This window comes from Mauremys reevesii, linkage group 2 (genome assembly GCF_016161935.1).
Source record: "Mauremys reevesii isolate NIE-2019 linkage group 2, ASM1616193v1, whole genome shotgun sequence".
NCBI lineage: Eukaryota > Metazoa > Chordata > Testudines > Geoemydidae > Mauremys > Mauremys reevesii.
The window spans coordinates 135,720,710-135,744,637 of NC_052624.1; the positions used below are offsets into that span (position 1 = coordinate 135,720,710).

General features: G+C 42.2%; 1 long non-coding RNA gene across 2 annotated transcripts; it reads right to left on the minus strand.

Annotated features, from left to right (window-relative positions):
- Positions 1-236: 236 nt before the first annotated feature.
- On the minus strand, positions 237-23,484 carry LOC120396650. 2 transcript variants are annotated; one of them, XR_005593277.1, is made up of 4 exons: positions 23,244-23,484; positions 9,770-9,949; positions 3,285-3,462; positions 237-370 (listed from the first exon to the last, which is right to left on the minus strand). It is a non-coding gene; the product is annotated as an uncharacterized LOC120396650 (long non-coding RNA). The 2 variants fall into 2 exon arrangements; XR_005593276.1 differs by having other exon boundaries at positions 3,285-3,875.
- Positions 23,485-23,928: the final 444 nt, after the last annotated feature.

Here is a 23,928-nt window from a genome sequence, read left to right on the forward strand (position 1 = left end):
CCTCCTCCTCTTCAAGAAGAAGACTTAGTGTGGACTAGCAACTATAGTCATGGAGTGAAATTAGTACCTGGAGAACTTGTAAAATGCATGGGACCTGTGGGGTGGCTTTGGTGGTAAAATCATCCAATGGTATTTTATGGAAACAACATATGGACTAGTTGCAGCCTCGAAGTACTGAAGTCAGGGCATATTTCAGTAGGAATTTGTGTTCCTCTGATTGAACTTCCATCCATTACAACTCCTAATTTTAATGACTTGGTGGAAGAAACCTTGATACCAGATCCAGTTGATTCCTTACTCCAAACTGTTCCTGTTGTCCAGTACACTGCTACACCACCATCACTAGAGGGAGGGAAAATCAGTTGTGCACCTGAAATTATAAATTGTTTAGTTTACTGAGTTGCTATTCCAGGGTAGAAAAATCCCTTGCAACTTCAGAATCTGCAGGAGTCCACCCACAACTTTGTTAGCTAACATGAAACACTATATAACCTATGTAAATGATTGCGTGTGTGCAGTTGGAAAGTTTTTATAAAGTAAAATGAGGAATGTGAAGTCCTATCCCTTTAAGTGTTTCAACATTCCCCATTGCAAAGCCTCACTTTTGTGTTGGTTTCAGTTTTTCTGCCAGAACAATAAAGTTTCCAGAGCAACCAGCTATATTTCTATCTTCTCCCTTTGTCTCTGTGTCCAATACTAATAAACTTTGTACACATAACTCTCTGCCCCTACAGACCCATCTGTGGTAGCAATGGTGGAAGCTATCATGGAGACAGGATGCAGACACTCTTTTACTGTAGTCCTCTAACCTTACACTGAGCAGACTAAGGTGCAAAGCAATTGAGAATAAGTTCCCAGGTGTGTCTGCTGTAATAATGCCAGGTACCTCATAAAACTAGATGACTTCATTTTCCCCTCTCCCCCATTCTATGAGCCTGCTCCTAAAAAATTTCTTGCCTCAGGGGTACTCATGTGAATGATTGTTGAAAGTTGGGCCCCATATTTTCAGGGGAAATGTCTATCAGCTCTTTCTGTCCCTCCCTGCCTGAGTTAGTGTGAGCGAGTTAGTGTGTTGGGATGATATGGCTTCCCCCAACAAGATTCATGGAAATATAGCCTTTCCTAATGGTTTCTATCTACTCACCTTTTCCTTTTTACTTTGTTTAAAATCACTCCCTGCGATTAAACTACAGCTTTATGGAACCCTATATTAGGCTCTCTAATGCAATTGTTTTAGTAGACAATAGAAAATAATTAGGGAGATGCAGTTTGCACCACTTCTTCGTTAACGGAGTCTCTCAGTCCCTCCCACTCACATACTTGACCTTGGTTATCTTTCAACTCAAGGGCCCATGTAATTGCCCATCGATAGCCTCTTTTTTGGCACCCCTTTCAGTTCAGTTCTTGTAGCTTTCACACAGCTGACCAACAATTGATAACTTATTAGTGTTTCTCAAATTGGCATGCTACAGTTGATTCTCCCAGAAGGAGATCTATTAAGATGCTTCATCAGTGGATTCAAGAAACTTAACATCTAGTGTCATGGAGGTGTAAAGGTCCTTCAGTGCTGGGGGAGGGGGGATAAATGATCCAAGGAAGCCATATTCCAGGGATGTCTAGAGAACAGTTTGTGTAAGAGATTCTGAATACTTCAGTTACCACTGAAATAGGAATTGAGGGGTTTAGGTCATTATTTTTAGCCCTGCAGATTTATCTTGCTGACTCCACTTAAATCTTATAGAGTTACAGCTTCCTATGTTGGGACTGGCTAAATACCATGCACCAATCAGATTAGAAACCAGTAGGCAGCGTGGGCTGGCCTCTGCTGTGTTAAGGTTCACTTCGCTTGTGACACCAGTGTGAAGGCTGTAACTCTCACTGCACTGGAAGGAAAAGTTATTTTAAATTCCTTAAATATGTCTTAGCTGTCCCCAAACTGTGACACTTCCCTAAGAGATTCAAAGCCTGTGTGGCTTCTTCAAACCTTCCTCTTAAGGAAGAGCTACACTCACCCCTCAGGGAACAAACAATATCACATGACTTGTGATTAGGCCCACAGCTCACATTTTTAAAAGACCATTGAGTAATTGCAGTGAACTATTCTGATCGCACTGAAAAGTGTGTGTGTGTGTGTGTGTGTGTACGCACGCATGCACATGTGCTGTGGGGCAGGGGTGTAAATAAAAGGAAATACCAATCTGCTCATTGACATCCTGGGCCCATTCCTGATACTTTTACCGATGCTGAAAAGTAACTTCTTGTTCAAAGCAATGGAGTCACATGCAAAATCAGGTGTTATTCAACATGAATTAAGGTGTTGGAATTTGGCTTTCTATGATATGAAGGAGGCTAAATAGCTGTAAAAACTAATTAACTAGAACCAAGGAAAATGTGTTCTTTACTAGTTTTTCTTTAAGTATATTTGAATATTAAACAGTTGAGCTGGAGCAAAAAAAGAGGAGGAAATGCATGTTAGGGATTTGTTTTTGGGGGGGGGGTTAAGTAAACTCTTTCAAAAATCTGTGTGAAACCTGGAAAAGAATGGTTTCCGTTTTCCCTTTTGAGACAAAGGGATTGCTCAAGCAATCCCATCAACATCCATTATTCTCTTTTTTCCCCCAGGCATTCTGGATGTTTTCTGAGCTGTGAATCCTGCTAGAAATGTTACTGTTCATTTTACTTTCATATTGGGCTCACACAGGGAGGAGCAGTAGATGACAAATTGCTGATTCCTCTATCACTTCATGCTCTTTTCAGCTCTTGAAAGTAACTCCCAAGCTTGAGGGCAGCTATTGGACCAAAAAAGCTGCTGAGAATCATGACTCTCTGGGTCTCCTATATTCATTCATTTTGAAAACTAAATATATTGGCACCCTATTAATACATGCATAATGGTCAGGTTTTATGCAAGTGCAATTCAATGTTTTATATATTGGTGGCCTTCAAGGGGATGTTTCGGACAGCATTGTCTCTTTGTAGTCAACAGTGGCAGAGCAATGACATTTTTTGTATTCTGACTGGTCTCTTTGTTAATCCTTTTCAGTTGACACTACATTCTTCTAAACAGGTTCATAGGGCAGCTCCTTGATTATACTATGAACTAACCAGTAAAATCAGACTGCTTAAGCAGACCTGCTTGGCCTTTCACCTTAATGTGTAATTGAAATAGTTAAAAGTTGCCCCCCACACTTCCTATGAGAGCCTACTTTGTTCCTGATTTATAAACATTACAGCAAAAACATTAAAAACAATAAAAGAACCTATACGAATGCTAATAAACTTACCAGAGATCACCTGAACTGTCTCCAACCTGGGCTCTGGCAAATGAATCCTTTAACCCCATCCTGCAAAGGCATCTCTTTTGTGGCCACAAGGTCATAACAGCCTTAGCTCAGAATTAGCATCCTCATGAAAAGTCTTGTCCATCCTTTATACAGTTCAGGGGTCTTTAATCTGAAGTTTCTAGAAGCAGGTAATCAGTAGACAATCAGTTTCTCTTCCCACAGTGTAATTTCAAAAGGATGGATTGGAAGGGGGCATTTGCATTCATCTCTTCCCCCCCACCCAAATATTTCCTAGGAAATCCACTTGACACATTTTGTCCAAAAAAGTCCTTTGAAGTTCCTAATACCTCCCAAATATTGCCTTAATTCTGTCTTCCTTCTAACGAATTTCCATGCAATTGTACACAGTGTGTAAACACTTGCATTTGTAAGACAATGAATTTCAAAGATACTAAACTTAATTCAGTAAGGTTTGTCCAGGGTTTTATATCCATCACGATCGGTAGTACAGATTTGTAGGTAACTGGAGTTTGCCATATTGTTCAGAATATCTCCAATAAACAGCTGCTTTCCACTGGTATGAGTTGGCCCCTATGAAACAAAAATAGGCAATTTTGTAGCACTTGATATTTGTACAATGCTTCAAACACCAAATACTTCAAGTGTATTTTCAGAATTAAAATACTTCTGGCAGCAGACATATTCTGTATCTGCATAATAAATTTGAGCACTGGGCTCCAGGGTAAGGGGAGAGTGCCAGAATGAGAACCCTGCCATACTAGGCAATGGGAAGCCGAGATATATGTAGTGAGGGCTAGGGGTGGTAGCACAGGGAACAGTTCTGGTGGGATGTATGGGAGGCGTGCAGTGGATGGTTTTGGCAGCACAGTGTCCTTGTACAGCGAGGAAATGGGGAGTTCACTAGGGGGCTTTGTAGAGAGAAGTGTATGATAGACATGGTTGGGAATTCTCCTTGTGCATGTGTGCAGTGCTAGGCTGTTATCAATTTCACTGGCTCATCTGCCCTGGCAGCTCTTCCAGGTGACCATTGTGCACTGTGAGTTACAAAAACCTGGGACAAAACACTTTTTGGCTTTACTCTTTTGGTGACACCAGGACAGTGTTAGAAAACAAAGACTCTTCTAGAATATATGGCCACTTTTTAAAGTATGTCTCCTTCCCTCTCCCACTGTGTGCGCACATACGCACATATTCTCTCCCTGTCTCCTGTGATTCCCCTAGAGCCCTTACTTCTGTCTTTTTAGCTGGCCGGCCCTCAATAAGTTTTGGCTGCCTCTTTCCCTCTTTTTGCCATTGGGGGATGAGGTGCCCAGTGCTAACTCTCCATGAGGATTGTGAGTGGGCCCTAAGCATGGGCTCAATAAAGACTAAGTCCTTCTTTCCTTCAAAAGCCTCTCTAGTTCCTCAGGTGGCTCCCTGTTCTTGAGTTGCCTAGAACCCAGCATCTGGGGGGAGGGACCCCTAGACACAGAGATAAGATCACGCAGATGGTATGGCCATTCTGTTGGAGTAGCAAAAGTGCTGATAGGGCAATCTGAGACCCACTGGAGCCTAAATTAAATTCTCTATAGCTTTCAAAATGTCCTAGTTAATTATTCCTTTTTAAAGAGAAACTTAAAATAAACATGACAAGATCATCACAGCATGATCGCTGAGAAAATTTATACAATTTGAGTTCTAAGGAAATTAACTCCAGGGAAAATATCCCGCCGTAAGCACCAGCTGTGTCAATGAAATCACTGACAACAAAACCAATCTCTGACAAATAAGAAGAGCTAACAGTTGGAATTTTTTTGTACTTATGTGGGGTGTGGTTTTGTTTGCACATCAGAAACTATTTAGGCTTTGTTCACTTTGAACCTGAAATGAGCAGTCTTTTAAGTTGTGAGGTTTGGCAACACAGTTTGAGTACAAATCAACCTTGCTTTCAAGCTCTTTTTGTGATGCACTACTCAAGTCAGGGTGCTACTGTGACACTATCCTGGACAAATCCTATTGAACTAAGTTTATGCATTTTGGGAGTTCATTGTTTAAAAAAATGAAAATGTGGATGTATTATTATGGGATTGTATGTAATTCTATGGGAGGGGGAGCAGCAGGAATTAAAAAGGGGTGGGATGGTTAGGCACATTCACTCAGGTTATAACCCCTCCATAGTGCTGCCACCACCCGGAGAGAGGCTCGCATATACTTGTTCAAACTGGATTCTCCCGGGACCAAGAGACAAACAATTTTTGGTTAAATAGCCTGAGTTAAAACTGACTCATAGGCTTCCTTCTGGTCCAAGTGGGGCCCCCCTAATCTCTAGGGAAGGGTTGGTAGGATTTTGGAATACTGAGCCCCCATAAAACTGGGGATGCACATTCTGAGCTGAAGTTATGATGGACTTGTGACCACAGAAAAAAAAAAACTTGTTTGGGGCTTGAAGGATTAATCACCAACCACTGCCACTGTTGGAGTCAGGATGTGATCTCTGGTGAGATTATTAGCACAAGAGTAAGTTCTTTTTTGGTTATAATATGTTTTCTCTGTAATGCTTTTACTTAAAAAATGTGCTTGCTTAGGAAGAGCTGTGTGGTACTTTAATTGAGGTAATTACACCGTGTACCATCTCTGAGGAGAGAAGCAAAACGGGTTTGCTTAGGCAAGTTTGTCTTTTGCTGGGGATACACAGTTCCCTGACTATATTGTGATAGCCTGGAAACGCCCTGATCAGGAGGAAGGGAGAGACTCAGATCTCTGCCCAAGAAAGGTGATGGCTGTGGATCCTGGAGCCTAGAGTGGATGCCCTTGCTGGACCACAGATAGGGAATATAGGTGCACTTTGACTTCCACAGTGCAGGATCAGGCCTATATTAAATAGCATTTCATGAACATCAGCTCAAAACATCTGACACTGATGTTTGGAGGATACACTGTCCAACATTTCCATTTCTCCTAAATCCTTAGCTCTAATACATATTAAAATATAATTAATGAAACATTATAGCAGACATTACCACAGATGGGCCTCAGTCAAAGCCCTAGATTCAAATGCCACCAAACATTGTAGAAGTTCAGAGGCAAACTTGGCAGCTCAGACCCATCTCTTAAATTTGTGATAGAAACTGAATGCTGCAAATATCATACTTATGCAAAGACTCTCTGGATACTAAAAGTACCCCATGGTCTGCACTAATGAATACTTGCAGCACATAAAACAAGCAAAAATGTCAAATACTGTGTGCACAGAGACCAAATACAAACCTCTGTCAAAACCAATGGCAAGGGAAAACGTGAGAGGGAAAAAGTAACCCTATGGAGATGACGCCATCAACCATGAAACAACAAAAAAAAGGTACCTTTGATCTCAGGTTGGCCCAAACATCACCAAACTTTGGAAAAAAAATCCAGTTCAGATTCACATGAGCATCCAAACTTTGCTGCTCAGACCCATCTCTGTTTTTAATAGTACTTGGAGCACTATAAAACATTAATTAAAACTCGGAGAAAATAATTTGTCATTTGTGGGCTTGAGGCACTTAAAGGTGGTGAAGGGTTATTGCTGTTTTGCAGATGAAAAAAGGTTACACACAAGATGAGTGGCAGAGATGGAAATCTAATCCAGATCTGAAACCCGGTCTATTATCCTATCCCCTAGACTACATTGCCTTGTGGTCAAGACTTGCATGTTTTATGCCACTAAGTTTTTGGACAATGTAATGATCTGCTAAAACATTAGGCTAGAAAACTGCAGCCTTCTAAGGGTTAAACTTAGTAAAGGTAACTGGTGTGTAGTAACTCTTGCTCTCCTCAACCTGACTAAAGACAGAAATGACAATTTCAGTGTGATGCTTACTGAACAGTTAGCTGTTATTCTTTCCTTATCCTCTCAGCCTGTGCCTCTGTTGCTGTTTCTCAATGCTCTTTGACTGTCTCTGCATTTAAGTCTTTCATTAATGGCTAACGGTATTAATGCAAGTCTAATGGTGAATATATTTCAGTATGAAGTACACTGTGCCCTGCATTTATTCTTAATCAGGAAGTTCTACCTCTAAAGAAGTGCGTTGATACATCTATTTTATTTTTATGTTTTTGTGTTTGGCAGCACAAAAGACAGATTGCCATGCACTTACTCCTAGTGGACCACAGTTTTAACTCCTTCAGTGCCTTATGTTAGAGAAGGGTGAACCATCTTGAAGGTTCAGTTGGCTTTTTTATTCATCATCCCTCATTTGAATCTGGATGTTTCTTGAGGGTGGAATTTTGGAAAGGTGCCAATTCTGACATTTGAGTTTGGATGGGGACTTGAACTAGGAATAATGGAAATATAGATATTACTTCCTGGTTTTCACTTGTCAGTAGAGAGGGAGGCCACCTTGTAAGCTTTCCACTTTTATGCTTGACAGCCTGATTTCCAGGTCACAAGAAGCTTCAGATCAGCAGGTGAACTTTCAAGTTCACATATGAACCATATTTCTGAATCTCTTGTGGCTCACCCATCCTTGGATAGATTTATATCAGCTGAGGATATCTGTTTAACTCCATTGTCAAATTTTTTCATGTGTGTCTTTTAATGGACCTGTGAATGGGCAAGAATCCCAACTGGTGTAAATCTGCATTGTTTTATTGACTACACTGAAGCCACCCCATTTTATATCAGCTGAGGATCTGAACCATGTGTGTGTCCATTAAAAAACCCACATGTCCCCACAACCTTCTGCATACAACAGCTGTGGTATCCACCATGGAACACGTGCCTACGTAAGTAAAAAGAGTGGTGTCTCATGCTGATTCTACTGCAGTCAATGGGGGAGTTTTGCCATTGACTTCAATGGAATCAGGATTGGGTCCTTGGTTAGGAATCTGTTAGCAAAAGTGCAAACTCTCCTTTGTGTGTGCAGTTCGAAGAGTTCTGAATTCTGTCTGTTATAGGCTTTCAGGTGTCTTATTTGGCTTGCAAAATGAAAATAATACTTCCACTTGAAATTAGCAGCCAAGAGCCCAATACGTGTGTGGGTGCAATACTGCCCCTCCTAGTGCATGTGAGGTTTTGGTAGACAAGTACTTAAAATGTTTGACAGCAATGGAAAAAGCGTGACTTTGATTTTAACTATTTTGTTCTTTAAAAAAAATTATAAATCTGAGTGTTAGTTGACAAAATATTTAATTATTTTTGCAGTTGTTCCTCTTGTTTCAAGTCTGCCAGAAGATTCCCAAGCCAAATATTTTATGCAGCGCTTTCTAAATGTGTGAAGTTTTCTTCTTTGTCTCTAGCAGAGCCAAGAATTAAAAAGTAAGGCAATCTGATATAGTGGATTGAGCGTGGGACTGGGAACCAAGATCTCTCAAATTAGAACTCTTTTTGCCCATGTCCATATAGCGAGTCAGTGATGGAATCACGTAACATGGCTCACTTTCTCCTCTGTCAAATGGAGATGATAATGCATGCTTAATCCAACAAGGATCCTTTATGGATTAATTAGCTAGTATTTGTTCGTACAGCACTCTTAAAAAATGTAAAATTCTATGTGTGGGGAGAAAGGGATTGGTCGGAACTGAAGCCACTTTCGTTAATATGACATCTGGTGGAAAGATGGTGTGTGTTCTTTACTCATCTGGCCACAATGAAAGAAAGTATGGAATTTTGAGATGCTAACTCAATGTTTCAGTCAGATGCTAGGTTACAAAACTTTAGTATGTTAGTTAGATCACAACTAGTATGGAAATCAGCTTTGTTATATGCTTTCAAAATATTTTTCTCCCTAGTTTGTTCTAAGCTCAGATAACTATAAAAATGGTAAGAAACAAGCTTTAATTAAAATTAAACACACCTCAAATTTTCATTTAGGGGCTAAAACCAGGCATGAAAAATTATAGCCCCCAAAAGTAATCTGGGACGAGTTGGGTTTTGATAAGCACCTTTAAACAGAGCCTTTAAGGTATTCATTATATCAACCGTGACTCCTGTGACATTTCCCAGAGTACAATCTGGACTGCTGAACAGTTGTCTCCTCGCAATTCTCCAACCTGAGTTGTATTTTACACTGCTTTGCTGTGAGAGCAACCACTCCTGGCCTGCTCTCACACAGCATCTAGCGTGTAAATTACTCCCATCTGAGTGCTCTAGCCAGCCACTCCTGAATTATATTGCAGAGTCACACCAGCGAATTCCCAACCCCAGACTTGTCTCCAGAAATGTGCATCTTGTATTGCCCAGCACTTTCCTTGTGGATAATACAAGTTCATACAAAATCCATCATTTTATTAACAGAAGGATTTGTGCATATTATTTTCTATCTCAAAAGAAGTTTCCCAAACACACACTGGTTTAGATAAAACAAGTATATTAATTACACTTAAAGTTATTACAAGTAATGAGGCATAAAAGTCAGAACTGGTTACAAAGAAATAAAAGGCAAAAAGGCAAACGAATACCTAACTTAACAAGCTAAGTAAATTTAAAGCAAAAAGGTTTCTCTCACCACATGCTTACAGCAGTCTGTCTGGATTCCTTTTAGCCAGGATCCATTCCTCCAGTTCTATGCTGCTTCCTTTGTCTTTCAAGTGTTGTTGATGCCATGAGTAGAGACGGGGAAAGAGGTAATCTGAGGAGTTTGCTCCCCTTTCTTATAGCATTTCTCTTCTTTGAGAATCATCTCCAGCTGTGGTTCAGGTGACAGCAAGTTAAGGTGACCAGATAGCAAATGTGAAAAATCAGGACGGGGCTGGAGGGTAATAGGAGCCCATATTAAAAAAGCCCCAAATATCGAGACTGTCCCTATAAAATCGGGACATCTGATCACCCTACAGCAAGTCTGTGAGTCAGAAACTTCCAGCTGTTTCTTTGCCACCATGTAAATTTCTTGCTCAAACCCTTTTTCCCCCACCAAAGAAGGGCTGCTTAACCAGGTGATAGTCCATTTGATTTTGTTGACACCTTTGCTGAGGCATCAGTTTGCGTTTTGTCTGCCTTTTGTTTGTGCCTGCTTTTCTAAACTTAGAACCTGTCTTATACAGTAGACTTTCATAACTTTACATACAATGTTGTCACACACATTTTGCCAGGACAATAATGTTCTGCAGTTTGAGTTTTCACATGATACCTCACAAGGCATACTTTGTACCAAATTTATCATAGTCTAGGGTGAACATAGTGATGCAGACTGTCACAACTAAGTAACATCCAAGAATGCCGACTTCAGCAAAACTCAAACTTCTGAAAAACAGGAAATACTGAATGAAAGTAAATGCCCATGCACCTTAACTCTGCCCCGTTGGAGCGGGCAATAGCCACTGCGAATTATTTTTGTGCATTTCTGCTGCATTCACTGTGTTAGGAGTAGCTGTATTAATGTTGGAGGAGTAAGATGAAGCAGTTTGGGAGAGCTGAGATTGTGCTGTGAGATTTGGGATTAGTTTGAGGAGCGTCACAGAGTTGTGAATGTGATATGGGGAGACCTGGATCTAAGTCACGACCCCATGTGTGTTATCAAAGGAATGAGGTGTGTGCACTTTGAGATTTCTCTCTTCATTATTTCAATACAGAATTGCATAGGTTGTGCCAGTAGCAGGGCACTGGGGTCGTCTTGCCATTGGTATTGTCTGTAGTGAGGTGGGATATGACAGCAGCCTATGGATTTAATTATGGGTAAGGGAAAGTAATTATAGGTTTGGATGGTATCCTGTGTGCAAGTATGAAGGGATTGTAAAAAGGTATGAAGTTGTTACATTTTACAAGTGTGGTATTCTGCTGGGGGAGTAGGCTCAGTATTTGATCCCAGGGCAAGTGCGGACAGCACTCGTCCATTTACAGTGAAAAGGCAGAGTGTGAATGTGTCTGCGGGGGGTATAGAAAAGTGAGGGGTGTATAGGGCATTGCTCAAAAAAGGCAGTAGTATGCTTGAGGGGGTGGTTACTTAAATTCTGGAATTTCCTGGTGTTCAGTTGTGTGAGTTTTGCTGAACTTAACACTCTCTGTAAGGCCACAAGCTATCACTGGGCAACCTTAACTCTGAGTTAATAAAGCTTTTTGCCATTTAAATCTATTAGAATAAAGCTGTGGAATATTATGCTGAAAAATCTAAATTGTGATGTAAATTTTATAGTCTTGTAGACATGGCATAATTGTATTCCATTAAAATGTGTATACAAGCAGCAAGAAGTCTCTGTGAATGTGTGTATAGAGTCACTAATGGTTTTACAGTCTCAGTTAAATACTTTTTTGGAAAAAAGCTCTGAATATTTAAAATGTTTGTATTAAATGTAAATTCTAAACAAAAAAAATCTGTTTTAGCAAACACTAAGGTTGCAAAGTTATGCACTGAAAAAAAAATCAGTAAATGCCTTAGTTAGGACTGTACATGAAACCTCACCCTCTTGTTTATATATATATATTGCAATACAGGGCCAGATTCTTGTTTGCATTCTGCCCTCCTTGTACTGCCTCATTAGTACAAAATGGCTGGGAAATAGCTGGATCTGGCCAGCCAGGTATGGATAAGGCATACCTGGAACACTTAATGCTCCAGCCATGCTAAGTAGGCGTATGGTACTTTGAGGTCTATAGCCCGATAGGAAAAGTTCGTGATCACCAAGTTGCTATAAACTCTGCTGATGCTCATAGCAGTATGGATCCATTGTGAGAGTCAGGGAGTTGTAACTAGCTCCCAACTCAATTGGTGAGGCAGAGGACCTGGACCATAGTCTTTAATTACATCACACTATCACAAGGGTCGGCAACCTTTCAGAAGTGCTGTGCCGAATCTTCATTTATTCACTCTGATTTAAGGTTCCGCGTGCCAGTAATACATTTAATGTTTTTAGAAGGTCTCTTTCTATAAGTCTATAATATATAACTAAACTATTGTTGTATGTAAAGTAAATAAGGCTTTTAAAATGTTTAAGAAGCTTCATTTAAAAATTAAATTAAAATGCAGAGCCCCCCGGACTGGTGGCCAGGACCCAGGCAGCGTGAGTGCCACTGAAAATCAGCTTGTGTGCCGCCTTTGGCACCTGTGCCATAGGTTGCCTACCCCTGTACTATCATTTCAAAGAGAAACAGCAGAACTAAAATTCATTTGCAAATTTATCACCATTAATCTGGGCTTGAATAGGGACTGGGAGTGGCTGGCTCATTACAGAAGCAGCTTTGCTTCTCCTGGAATTGACACCTCCTCATCTATTATTGGGAGTGCACTACATCCACCCTGATTCAATTGGCCCTGTCAACACTGGTTCTACACTTGTGAGGTAACTCCCCTTCTCTTCATGTGTCATTATATAATGCCTGCATCTGTAACTTTCACTCCAGGCATCTGAAGAAGTGAGATTTTTTTTACCCACGAAAGCTTATACCCAAATAAATCTGTTAGTCTTTAAGGTGCCACTGGACTCCTTATTATTTCCCCAGGATCCCCATTTCCATTGAGTGTTTTGCCAGATATGAGTAATGTGTCCATCCCAACCTTACAGATAAAGCGTACATGATATGGTGTCATGAATTGTTTCTTTATAACACAAAGACAATATTCTATCTGTGCGTACACACACATGCAGCAAAAGTGATTGCATGAAATACAGAAGACCATCCTCTTATCTGCTTCTTAAAATAACAGCACAATCACCACCATCACTAGATAAGCCCTCCTTTCCGCTGATAATTGCATTAGTATTGATGGGAATTGTTGTGTAAATTTATATGGTGCTCAATGCCAAAGACTCAATCTAATATTTTGCCCTTAAGGTGCATCAGTCATCTGACTAATTTCCTCTTTATAGATTCAAGCAATATGTGGCAGCATTTTGAGAAATTCCTGGGTGGGTTCCAGTCCAGTATTCACAAATACATTGATTCACTTGAGAAAATGAGAGGGGACAAAAGAGCAGAGACCAAGTCAATGCCAAATAGACTGACTCACTCTTCCTATTACCCGTGTGGGAGGATTAGAAGTAGATCAATCAGGGACATGTTTAAAAAATGGTTATGAATCACTGAATACTGTTTCTAGGTAACATAGAAGCACCTTATCAGCATCCTATACAGCAAACAGGAAAACATCAAAAAAGAGCTCTCCAACCTGGAGACTCTCATAGATAACCAAACTTCCATACAAACGGACTTCACTAAAATAAGGCAAAGCATCCTGTGGCACCTTAGAGACTAACAGACGTATTGGAGCATGAGCTTTCATGGGTGAATACCCACTTTGTCGGATGCATGTAGTGGAAATTTCCAGGGGCAGGTATAGATAGATATATAGATATATATGCACAAGCAAGAATCGGGCTAGAGATAACGAGGTTAGTTCAATCAGGGAGGATGAGGCCCTCTTCTAGGAGTTGAGGTGTGAAAACCAAGGGAGGAGAAACTGCTTTTGTAGTTGGCAAGCCATTCACAGTCTGTTTAATCCTGAGCCGATGGTGTCAAATTTGCAGATGAACTGAAGCTCAGCAGTTTCTCTTTGAAGTCTGGTCCTGAAGTTTTTTGCTGCAGGCTGGCTACCTTAAGATCCGCTATTGGGTGTCCAGGGAGATTGAAGTGTTCTCCTACAGGTTTTTGTATATTGCCATTCCTAATATCTGATTTGTGTCCATTTATCCTTTTCTGTAGGGACTGTCCAGTTTGGCCAATGTACATAGCAGAGGGGCATTGCTGGCATATGATGGCGTATATTACATTGGTGGACGTGCAGGTGAATGAACCAGTGATGGTGTGGCTGATCTGGTTAGGTCCTGTGATGGTGTCGCTGGTGTAGATATGTGGGCAGAGTTGGCATCAATGTTTGTTGCATGGATTGGTTCCTGAGTTAGAGTTACTATGGTGTAGTATGCAGTTACTGGTGAGAATATGCTTCAGGTTGGCAGGTTGTCTGTGGGCGAGGACTGGCCTGCCACCCAAGGCCTGTGAAAGTGAGGGATCTTTGTCCAGGATGAGTTGTAGATCCCTGATGATTCATTGGAGGGGTTTTAGCTGGGGACTGTATGTGATGGCCAGTGGAGTCCTGTTGGTTTCTTTCTTGGGTTTGTCTTGCAGTAGGAGGCTTCTGGGTACACGTCTGGCTCTGTTGATTTTTTTATTTTTATTTTTTATTAAATAATGGAGATATACCTATCTCCTAGAACTTGTGGAAGCAGGGAAAGCTTCAATAAGGATTTGAAGCGGATTTTAATGCGTGTCAGTCAGTTAGCAAGAGTCAGGCCATACTGTAACCCTAATGACGTGAGACTTGTAGGAGCAAAGATAGTGCGAGGCGACAGGACAGGAACTGTGTACAAAGTTATTACGACCTTGCAATCACTAACCAAAATGCAGGCTTGCTTTTCTTAGGAGTGAGACAATAAGATAAGCCTTTCTGCTATGTATAAACAAAATGTATTTGTTGCTTTTTACTGTCTCCATGATTGCTAGAAATTGTCTGTAACAAAGGTATAAAGGCTTGATGTAATTGTTTACCAGTTGAGAGACCTGTCCAGGACTGGGGCGACCCTGTGTCCTATGGCACTCTCTCCCTCCATTGTAATTACTGGAGAAATAATAAAGTATTTGATTTTGCTGCACCCAAACAAAAGCGAGAACTGAGTTTTTCTTCGACAATTTGGGGCTCGTCCGGGATGGCAACGCCCACGGACCCACAGATTGCCTACTACGGATCATTCCCCTTCGAACCCCATGGCGCCACATGAGAGGTATGAGACCTTTTGAAATCTCTATTGGGGTATCGGAGGAGGACTGTCCGTGAGGACATCTGTCTCTGTTGGGCTCACGCCATCTGAACTTATTGACTGTGCAGCAGGATCAGATGCAACGTGGTATTGGGGAGAGGCCCCAATAAGGTTAGTTTATAGCAGTACTGGGAACTGCTGAGTTGGCCAAGGAAATGCATAAGGTAATGCATAAGGTAATGCATAGGTAAATGCATTAGAATGCACCGGTGCTGAGGGGGTTTTACCGCCTCAAGAGGGGTTGTCATACCGCCTCATGGTATTGGTCCGGACCAGGTAAAGATGCATCGTGGTAAAAAAAAAAAAAAAAATTAAAAAGATAAAAAGGTTAAAAAAGGGTTAACAAAAAGGAAGAAAAGAGGCCTTGGTGTGTGTGTGTGTGTACACCAGTGTGAGTGATCGCTATCGTAAGACGGCCAGAGTACCCTGTGAAGCGGAAGCTAATGATCAGGACTGCTCTAATGCAAGCCCGATAACTAGTGGATCTTTAGGAGATCCGACCCACGGTGGGCTGACTCAGCCTGGCATAGTCCGGCGAGGAAGCTGCCTGGGTCTAGGAGTGTGTGAACCCATCTTCCCTCCCCTTTCCCTTCTGTGTGGGCTACTGACAATCTGTTTGTCTCACTGGATGCAATTAGAGTACGCGGCGCCGTCTCCCAGAGACTAGCCGACGCTCTTTGCTGAAAGGAGAGTCGTAGTCTTCCTTGTGAGTCTCTCCTGTGTGAGTGCCCTGTAGGGAGAGATCCTTAGATTCTGATCCGCTAGCGCGGACAGGGCACCCCCTCAGTTTGTGTGATTGGAACATGGGGGAGGGACAGTCTAAACATTCCACCTCACCCCCTAAGGGTACCCCAGCATATTACATGTACGTACATTATGGTCCTAAAACCTGCAGGTATTTAAATGATTGGAATCTGTACACGCGTGAAAAAAATCATTTAAACAATGCCCATTAGAAGGTACCTTCAATCTAGATAAGATCATATATCTCAGAGGAGCTTTTAATCACCAAGAAAAGCCTCTGACACAGTGTGAGCAATTTGTCTAGGAACAAGTTAATTTCGCCCAGAGATAAAGGAGAAGTTGTTTTGTGTTCAAGGTCAAGAATCAGTGCGGACTATGCTAAGTGCAAAGAAAAACTGCTTTCAGCCCCAGCTGCTTATGGAAAAATAGAGACACAGGCAAACCAAAGGCAGTACAAGTTACAGAATTGGAATTATATTTGCAAAGCTTAACTTTCCAGTGAGACATGTGTGAGTATTAAAGTGGCTTAAGGCTTGGGGCATTCATATTTTTCCTGTGTGAGGTGGGAGCATTCCCAACACTCTCCATTGTTGTTTTATTATTTTTAATGAAGCTTTAAAATTTGATTATATGCTCTGTCAGTCTGATCACCTGACATGAGGGATAAATTAGTAACAGGAATTTGTCACAGTTTGGTGAGCAATTATGTATGGGGGAGCCCTGCAGAATTTACACCATCTATCTGTTTTACCCTTGTTATTTTATGTTTGCTTTATTTGGTATTGTTGGTGTTATATGATAAGGATTGCATGATTATAGGTGAGCCCTAATAGAATAAGGAAACACTATTTAGTTTTGTTCTGTTTTGTTTAACCGGTTACTGTTGTTCTTCTGCTCTGTTCATTTGGACGTTGGGTGTGTGAGCAGAACTGAACTTCTCGTTCGTAATTCCTCAGAGTGGAAGCCATGTGTGCGATGAAGCTCTGAGGTTGTATTGAGATCTTTCTGTCCCGCCCCCTGTAACGGACAATGTACTAGAAGTGGAAAAATCTGGCTTAAACTGTAATTTTCTCTGCTCTCTGTGTAATTTTCTTTTCTGTTTAAGTGTCAGCAGACAAATGGGTGGGTCTCTGGGTAGACCCCCAAAGGAGTTTGGATTGTGTGTTAAGTAAATGGCCTTTACCCAATGGCCATGTATTTTTGCCCAGGTGGCAAGCCTTACTAGGGAGGACTCGAGTAGTTTTGGGAGTAAAAATGTTTTAGGGAAAAGACCAGAAGGGTGGGGGCTAGTTGAGTAGCCCACCCTCCTAGCTAAGAACTGGTTGTGGAACAAGCTAGTGTCCATGGACGGGACGATTCAGCGAGAAAAAAAAAGGATCGGGCCCAGGCGGGCAGGCAACAGACAGAGAGATTTGGAAAACAGGTTGGAAACTTTTGAGGGTGTAGTGGAAAGAAGGAGTAAGTGAATATAAGCATGAGGATTTCAAATACTCAGAAGGATATTTGGAATGGTGATTTGCATTGGTAAAGTGGCTGTTGGAAGGGAAAAGCAAGTGATTTTTAAGGGAAAGTGAAAAATTGACTCTGTGGTTGCTGGAGGGAACAGCAGTTGAACTTTGTAAAAATGCTAAAGAGAACAGTTTTTGGTGTCTTTGAAATGTTTGTAAATAAATTCAGGCAAAGAAATTATTAGATTGCAATCATTTGGCTATGAACAATTTTGTTAAATCAGTTGAACAATGTATACAGTGCTATGTAATGAAACTTTTATTAGGCTCTAAAGGCACTATAAGTGGTGATGTTTTCTTTCAGTGTTTAAAAGCAGGAGTTAAAAGAAATAAAAGCAAGCCAGAAAGCATCTGTGTTAATGCAAATTAACTAACTGATAAGGTAGAGGCCGCTGAACCAAGGCTGTCTAAGAAACACATACGAGAAAATATGGGGTAATTCCTCTGTTTTGCCTAGAATGAACAAGAGTATTTGTATATTTTAAGTATTTAACTGCCCGGAAGGGGTGGACCTCTGTTTTTGTCTTTCAGATAATCAAAGAAAACTAATGCCAGCTGCACAGCATTCAACGTACCATGATTTACTGGCACAGTCAAAATTATGTTGTGTGTTCTATGTTCTGTCTTGTGGTGTTTGTCTTGTGGCCAGAATTGTTGTGTTTAATATTTTCATGAGATGGTCTGATTTGAACTCAAGCGGAAGTGTTGGATTGAAATGCAGATACTTGTTTTGTTCAACTTAGAATACAAAGTGTTTGGTTACATCAGAAAATGTGATATACTAAAGTCTAATACATTTTCTTAAGTAAGAGAAAGAAACTACATTGGCCAAATCTTTTAATTGAGAATTGTTGTTAAAATTTGCATACTGACAGTCTTTGGAAGCAAGGACATGAAAAGTTAACCCACTCCCCATATTGTACAAGGGATCCTTCTGGCTACCTCAGACTTTTAGCCAGAGGGCTGGGGATGGTGGAAAGCTATTGGACTAGAGGTTATATTAAGTGAACTTCTCAAAGTGGGTGTGCTTGTCCTGGCTTGTTGTTCCAAAGTTCTGTAATAAGGTTATTTTAGTGAAAGGGTATATGTGGCATACATTGAATAATATGACTAATGTACTGTATAACAGTAATGTTTGTGTGTTCATGGTATAAAAGAAGGTGTACAAGTACAGAGTAAAAGTTTCCTTTGTAGGTTAAAAAAGGTCAAGGACACCGCTCACGGCTAAGACTTGGCTGACTACCAAGGCAAGGGGGGGATGGTTGCTGCAGTTACACGAAATTGGTGTGCAGCGGGCAGCCCACCCTCCTCCTTGGGGACCTTTTGTAAATATTCAGATTGATTTCATTTCGATGTCTACATGTTGTGGTTATGGATATGTATTAGTTTTAGTTGATGTATTTACCAATTGGGTTGAAGCTTTTCCCTGCAGGAAAGCAGATGTCAGGACTGTTGTGAAATTTTGCTTAAAGATTTTGTGCCACGTTTTGCCATCCCTGTGGGTATCAACAGTGATCGTGGAATTCATTTTACTGGACAGATTGTAAAGGAGTTATGTGCAACTCACTGCCCTCACCACCCACAGTTGGGACAGTGGAACGCCAGAACGGGATTTTAAAGAATAAACTGGCCCAGATTTGTGCTGAAACGAACTTAAGGTGGCCAGATGCCCTTCTTTTGGCACTGATGAGTATGAGAGCCATTCCCAATCCAACGACTGGACTCAGCCCTCATGAAATTTTGACGGGATACCCAATGCTGACTACCAACTGCACCCCCACTAACCCCAGTTCAGATCAGGGCCGCCCAGAGGATTCCGGGGGCCCGGGGTCTTCGGCAGCGGGGGGCCCTTCCGTTCCGGGACCCGCCGCCGAAGTGCCCCGAAGACCCGCGGGGGCCCCCCCCGCCGCCGAATTACCGACGAAGCGGGACCCGGCGCCAAAGCGCAGCCCGGTCTTGGCGGTAATTCGGCGGGGCCCCGCTGGTCTTCGGGCACCGGCGGCGGGTCCTGGAACGGAAGGGCCCCCCGCCGCCAAATTACCGCCGAAGACCGGGCTGCGCTTCGACGCCGGGTCCCGCTCCGTCTTCGGCGGTAATTCGCCAGCAGGGGGTCCTTCCGCCCCGGAGCGGAAGGACCCCCCGCCGGTGAAGACCGGGAGCAGAAGCAGCTCCTGCGCCCGGCTGCGCAAGAGTTTGCCGGGCCCCCCGGAGCGAGTGAGGGACCCCGCTCCGGGGGCCCCGAAAAACTCTGGTGGGGGCCCCTGTGGGGCTCGGGGCCTGGGGCAAATTGCCCCTCTTGCCCCCCCCTCTGGGCGGCCCTGGTTCAGATGGACATTCATTTGACAGATAACACATTTCATTAGTGCCTGACAATACTTAAGCATTATGTTAAGTCTTTTTTATACACAGGTGATGGAAGCACTACCAAAGGATCCTGTGCAACCTTGCCACTCGTTGGAACCAGGAGCCTGGGTCTACATAAAGATCCATCAACGAAAGACTGCCTTGGCTCCACGCTGGAAAGGCCCTTTCCAAGTCCTGCTGACTACCAACACCGTTGTGAAGTGCCACAGACTGACTGCTTGGACCCAGGATTCTCACTGCAAAAAGACTCCTCCACATCAGGAGAATTTTCCTACTGATGATTACCCTAGGGCGATGATTACCCTATTCTTTCTTCTAGTTCCACTGTGCTTCTGGACAGCAGGAAAAAGGACAAGGTGACGTGCTGGCAACCTCTCCCTTGTCCACTGACAAACTACTGTGCCTTTGAACTTTTGTAGAAAAAGCAAATCATTACGGGATGATGTCCTGGTACTCTCCCCTGTAGGATGCTGAACCACAACTGCTTCAGGAAAGAAGAAGAAACACTCACTCCACTGACATTGCCAAAGTCCAGGAATTCCTGACTGAAAAGGACATTGAGAACTGACCCTGGTGAAGAAACTAAGAATTACATACTGGCAGGAAGAAATTTGTGGGGCCCATGCTTGGGACTGTAGTCTTAATTGGATTTTGGGGTTTATTCTACAGGCTGCGCCCTGTGTTCTGGATAAATCCTTCAGTATGTATTGCCCTCCCTAATTGGATTTTAACTGACATTGCCCTTATCCAGTTTTCAAATCACTTCTACATACCCAGATTGCTCACAAGGGGCTGCCATTAGATTAGCACAACAAAAAGGCCTGGGTTATTTCCTCTGGACAAAAAGGGAATTGACCAGATCCCTGTGGGCTGGGGCCAATAGTGTAGTAGCCATTTGGACTATTCTTAAAGGCCAAGAACATGATAAGAAATTGGGCCAACTAGAAAAGGCCACTAGCCTTATTTTTGAAGCTCAGCTATCTTCAGTACAGGCTGGAGTTGGTAAGTTACATGTCATTTCAGCCCTTAGTTCTATGACCCAGAAGTTACTGACAGAGATGGTATTGAATATCACTGAGGCTGGGAAGGCATTGCAGTGGGATCTAGACTAGACTTGGCCCACTGCCCTTACAGACGCGTCAGGAGTACCATCTGATCTGTGGTCATGAAGACATACTTGGACACTTTCTGGATGGAAGTGTGGACATTCACAGTGCTCCTTCCAAGCATATGGACCGGTTAGGGTGGGTGTGGGCTCCCACATACCGAATCCTGCCGGGTCCATGGGGAGGATGCATGTGGGATTGGGTGATTCACCGAGATATCTGGGAAGTGAGACCGCCTGATTCTCCTAATCGATTTTTAGTTAGTGCTCCTGGGATTACAGCTGATATTTGGATGGGGTTAGGAAATCTATGGACATTTTGGCCGTTAGAACCACCACAGCTTCAGTGTGTACAGAAACTGAAGCCAGGGGAAGTTGTCACTGTTTATGACAATATTTGCTGGGAGGGTAGAGGTCAAGGAACTACCCTGACAGGACACCCACTTTTTCAAGCTAATGATAGCTGTGTGTACGTTAATACCACTTTACAAGATATACATATTGATCTTACCACTGCTGCAGGTAATTATATCATTTACTGGCCTGCAGATAGAATGCAGATAGAATGTTGCAAGTAGCTTTTAGATTTCGGGTATATTTTAATTGGACCAGAGTAGTGCCTGATCGGTTTTAAAATTTGCTTTCATTGTTACCAGAGGTTTGAAGAATCTCTGAATTGCAATGGGCAAATTCATATGCTTCAGTATATCATGCTGAACAGAATGCCTTTCATACAGCTTATAGAATGTCTACTTTATGTAGTAAGTATGATGTATTGTGCTTTGTGACCAAAACTGTACAACAACCCCATTATTTTATTCCTATGGGAATGTTATTGTTTGTAGTGTTAGTTAGTTTAGGATTATGTTGTTGTTGTTGTTTTTGTAAAGGAAAAAACATAATGATAGTACTAATACCTTTCATGTTCATGCTAATCATGCATTGTCATTACGTCCCATGAAGGTTGACATGTCTGCTGTAGAATCTGAAATCCATGGTTTAATGCGAATTGAGATTTGAAATTGTTTGTTGTACTAGAAGTACAAAAGGGGGGAGTGTGGAAGCAGGGAAAGCTTCAATAAGGATTTGAAGTGGATTTTAATGCGTGTCAGTCAGTTAGCAAGAGTCAGGCCATACTGTAACCCTAATGACGTGAGACTTGTAGGAGCAAAGATAGTGCGAGGCGACAGGACAGGAACTGTGTACAAAGTTATTACGACCTTGCAATCACTAACCAAAATGCAGGCTTGCTTTTCTTAGGAGTGAGACAATAAGATAAGCCTTTCTGCTATGTATAAACAAAATGTATTTGTTGCTTTTTACTGTCTCCATGATTGCTAGAAATTGTCTGTAACAAAAGGTATAAAGGCTTGATGTAATTGTTTACCAGTTGAGAGACCTGTCCAGGACTGGGGCGACCCTGTGTCCTATGGCACTCTCTCCCTCCATTGTAATTACTGGAGAAATAATAAAGTATTTGATTTTGCTGCACCCAAACAAAAAGCGAGAACTGAGTTTTTCTTCGACAAACTGGAAGGGACCCTGAAGGGTCATCGAGTCCAGCCCCCTGCCTTTACTAGCAGGACCAATGTTGTTTTCTTGTTTTTTAATTCTGCTTTAAAAATATATACTTCTGCCATGTGCCTGTTTCATCACAGGATTGGAACCCATCAAAATAAACGTGTTTGAATAGTCACACAGGCTCTATCTTTCTTCACTTCTGGGTTGCAAGACACCTTGCTACCACCTGCCTTTAGCATGAGGAAACCTGGCCTGTCTACCTAGGTCAGCTCCCTGACTTCTCCCCTCTCAGACTATCCTGGCTCCACAGTGCCTTTTCAGGTAAGCAATATGCACACTGCACTCCCATCCCTCCTCCAAAATCCTCCAAGCGCCCCCGTGGAGTGGCCAGTTCCCCTGGAAATTCACAGAATTCATAGCTCCACTCTTCATGAAGACACAGAACGCACCAGATTACCAGTTTCACCCCAAGAACACTGCTCTTTTTGACACATAGCACTTGTACTTGTTCTCACTATAAACATATCCATGTGTATACAACAAAGAATACCTATTTGAGAAAAAGTATGTACAATTAATGGAAATAAATGGTTACTACAAAATAAAATCATATATATGCATTTCAGAACCTAGACTTATCTAACAAAATGTGTTCAGGTCCTGTTGAGCAGTGATTCTCACTTTTTTACTGGTGACTCCTTTCACAAAGCAAGCCTCTGAGTGTGACACGCCCCCTTAAATATATAAAACATGTTTTTAATGTATAACATCATTATAAATGCTGGAGGCAAAGCAGGGTTTGGGGTGGAGGCTGACAGCTCGCAATCCCCCATGTAATAGCCTCATGACCCCTTGAGAGTGCCCAACCACCAGTTTGAGAACCCCTGCTGTAAAGTTTAGCTCACTTCAAAATCTTTCGCTGAGAATTTTACGGCCTGGTTGGTTGTTACCCTCTGTTTGTAAGACATACCAGCTTATCTCGTAGAAGGATACTGGGTACACTCCTTGTTATATTCCAACAATCCAGTCTTTACACGTAGACAGGATTCTCCCCTTCCCCTCACCTGTTCTTTCCTGTAGGCTTCTTTCTTGTAGACTTTGCTAATGTTGACTAGGAGCTAGCTCAGTGTGTAAATAGGCATACAATACTCAATTCACGTATAGTCAGACAGTGAGAAATGTATGCTCTCTCCTGTCTGCAAGAAACATGTTTGTCACCTCCTGGTGACCTGCTTCAACTCATAGACCTTAAAAACATAATTTCCAGTATAGATACATAACTCATATAATATGATCTGTATATACTGTGGCAAAGTTCCTCCTCTCCTCTAGTAGGTCCTGCGCTTATTGGCAGATTTCCTCCCCTCAGTGGTCTTCCCCTTGGATGAAACCCACAGTCTGGATCACCTCCTCCTATGTCTGATTAGGAGTAGCGAGGCTTGGGGGGAACCCGGGCCCGCCCTCTACTCCAGGTTCCAGCCCAGGGCCCTGTGAATTGCAGCAGTCTCTATAGTGCTACTTGTAACCGCTGCTTGACCGCTACAGCTCCCTGGGCTACTTCCCAATAGCCTCCTTCAAACACCTTTTTTTATCCTCACCATAGGATCCTCCTGGTGTCTGATACTGCTTGATTGTATGGTGTTTCCTCAATCCTCCAGTAGTACACCCTCTCAGTTCT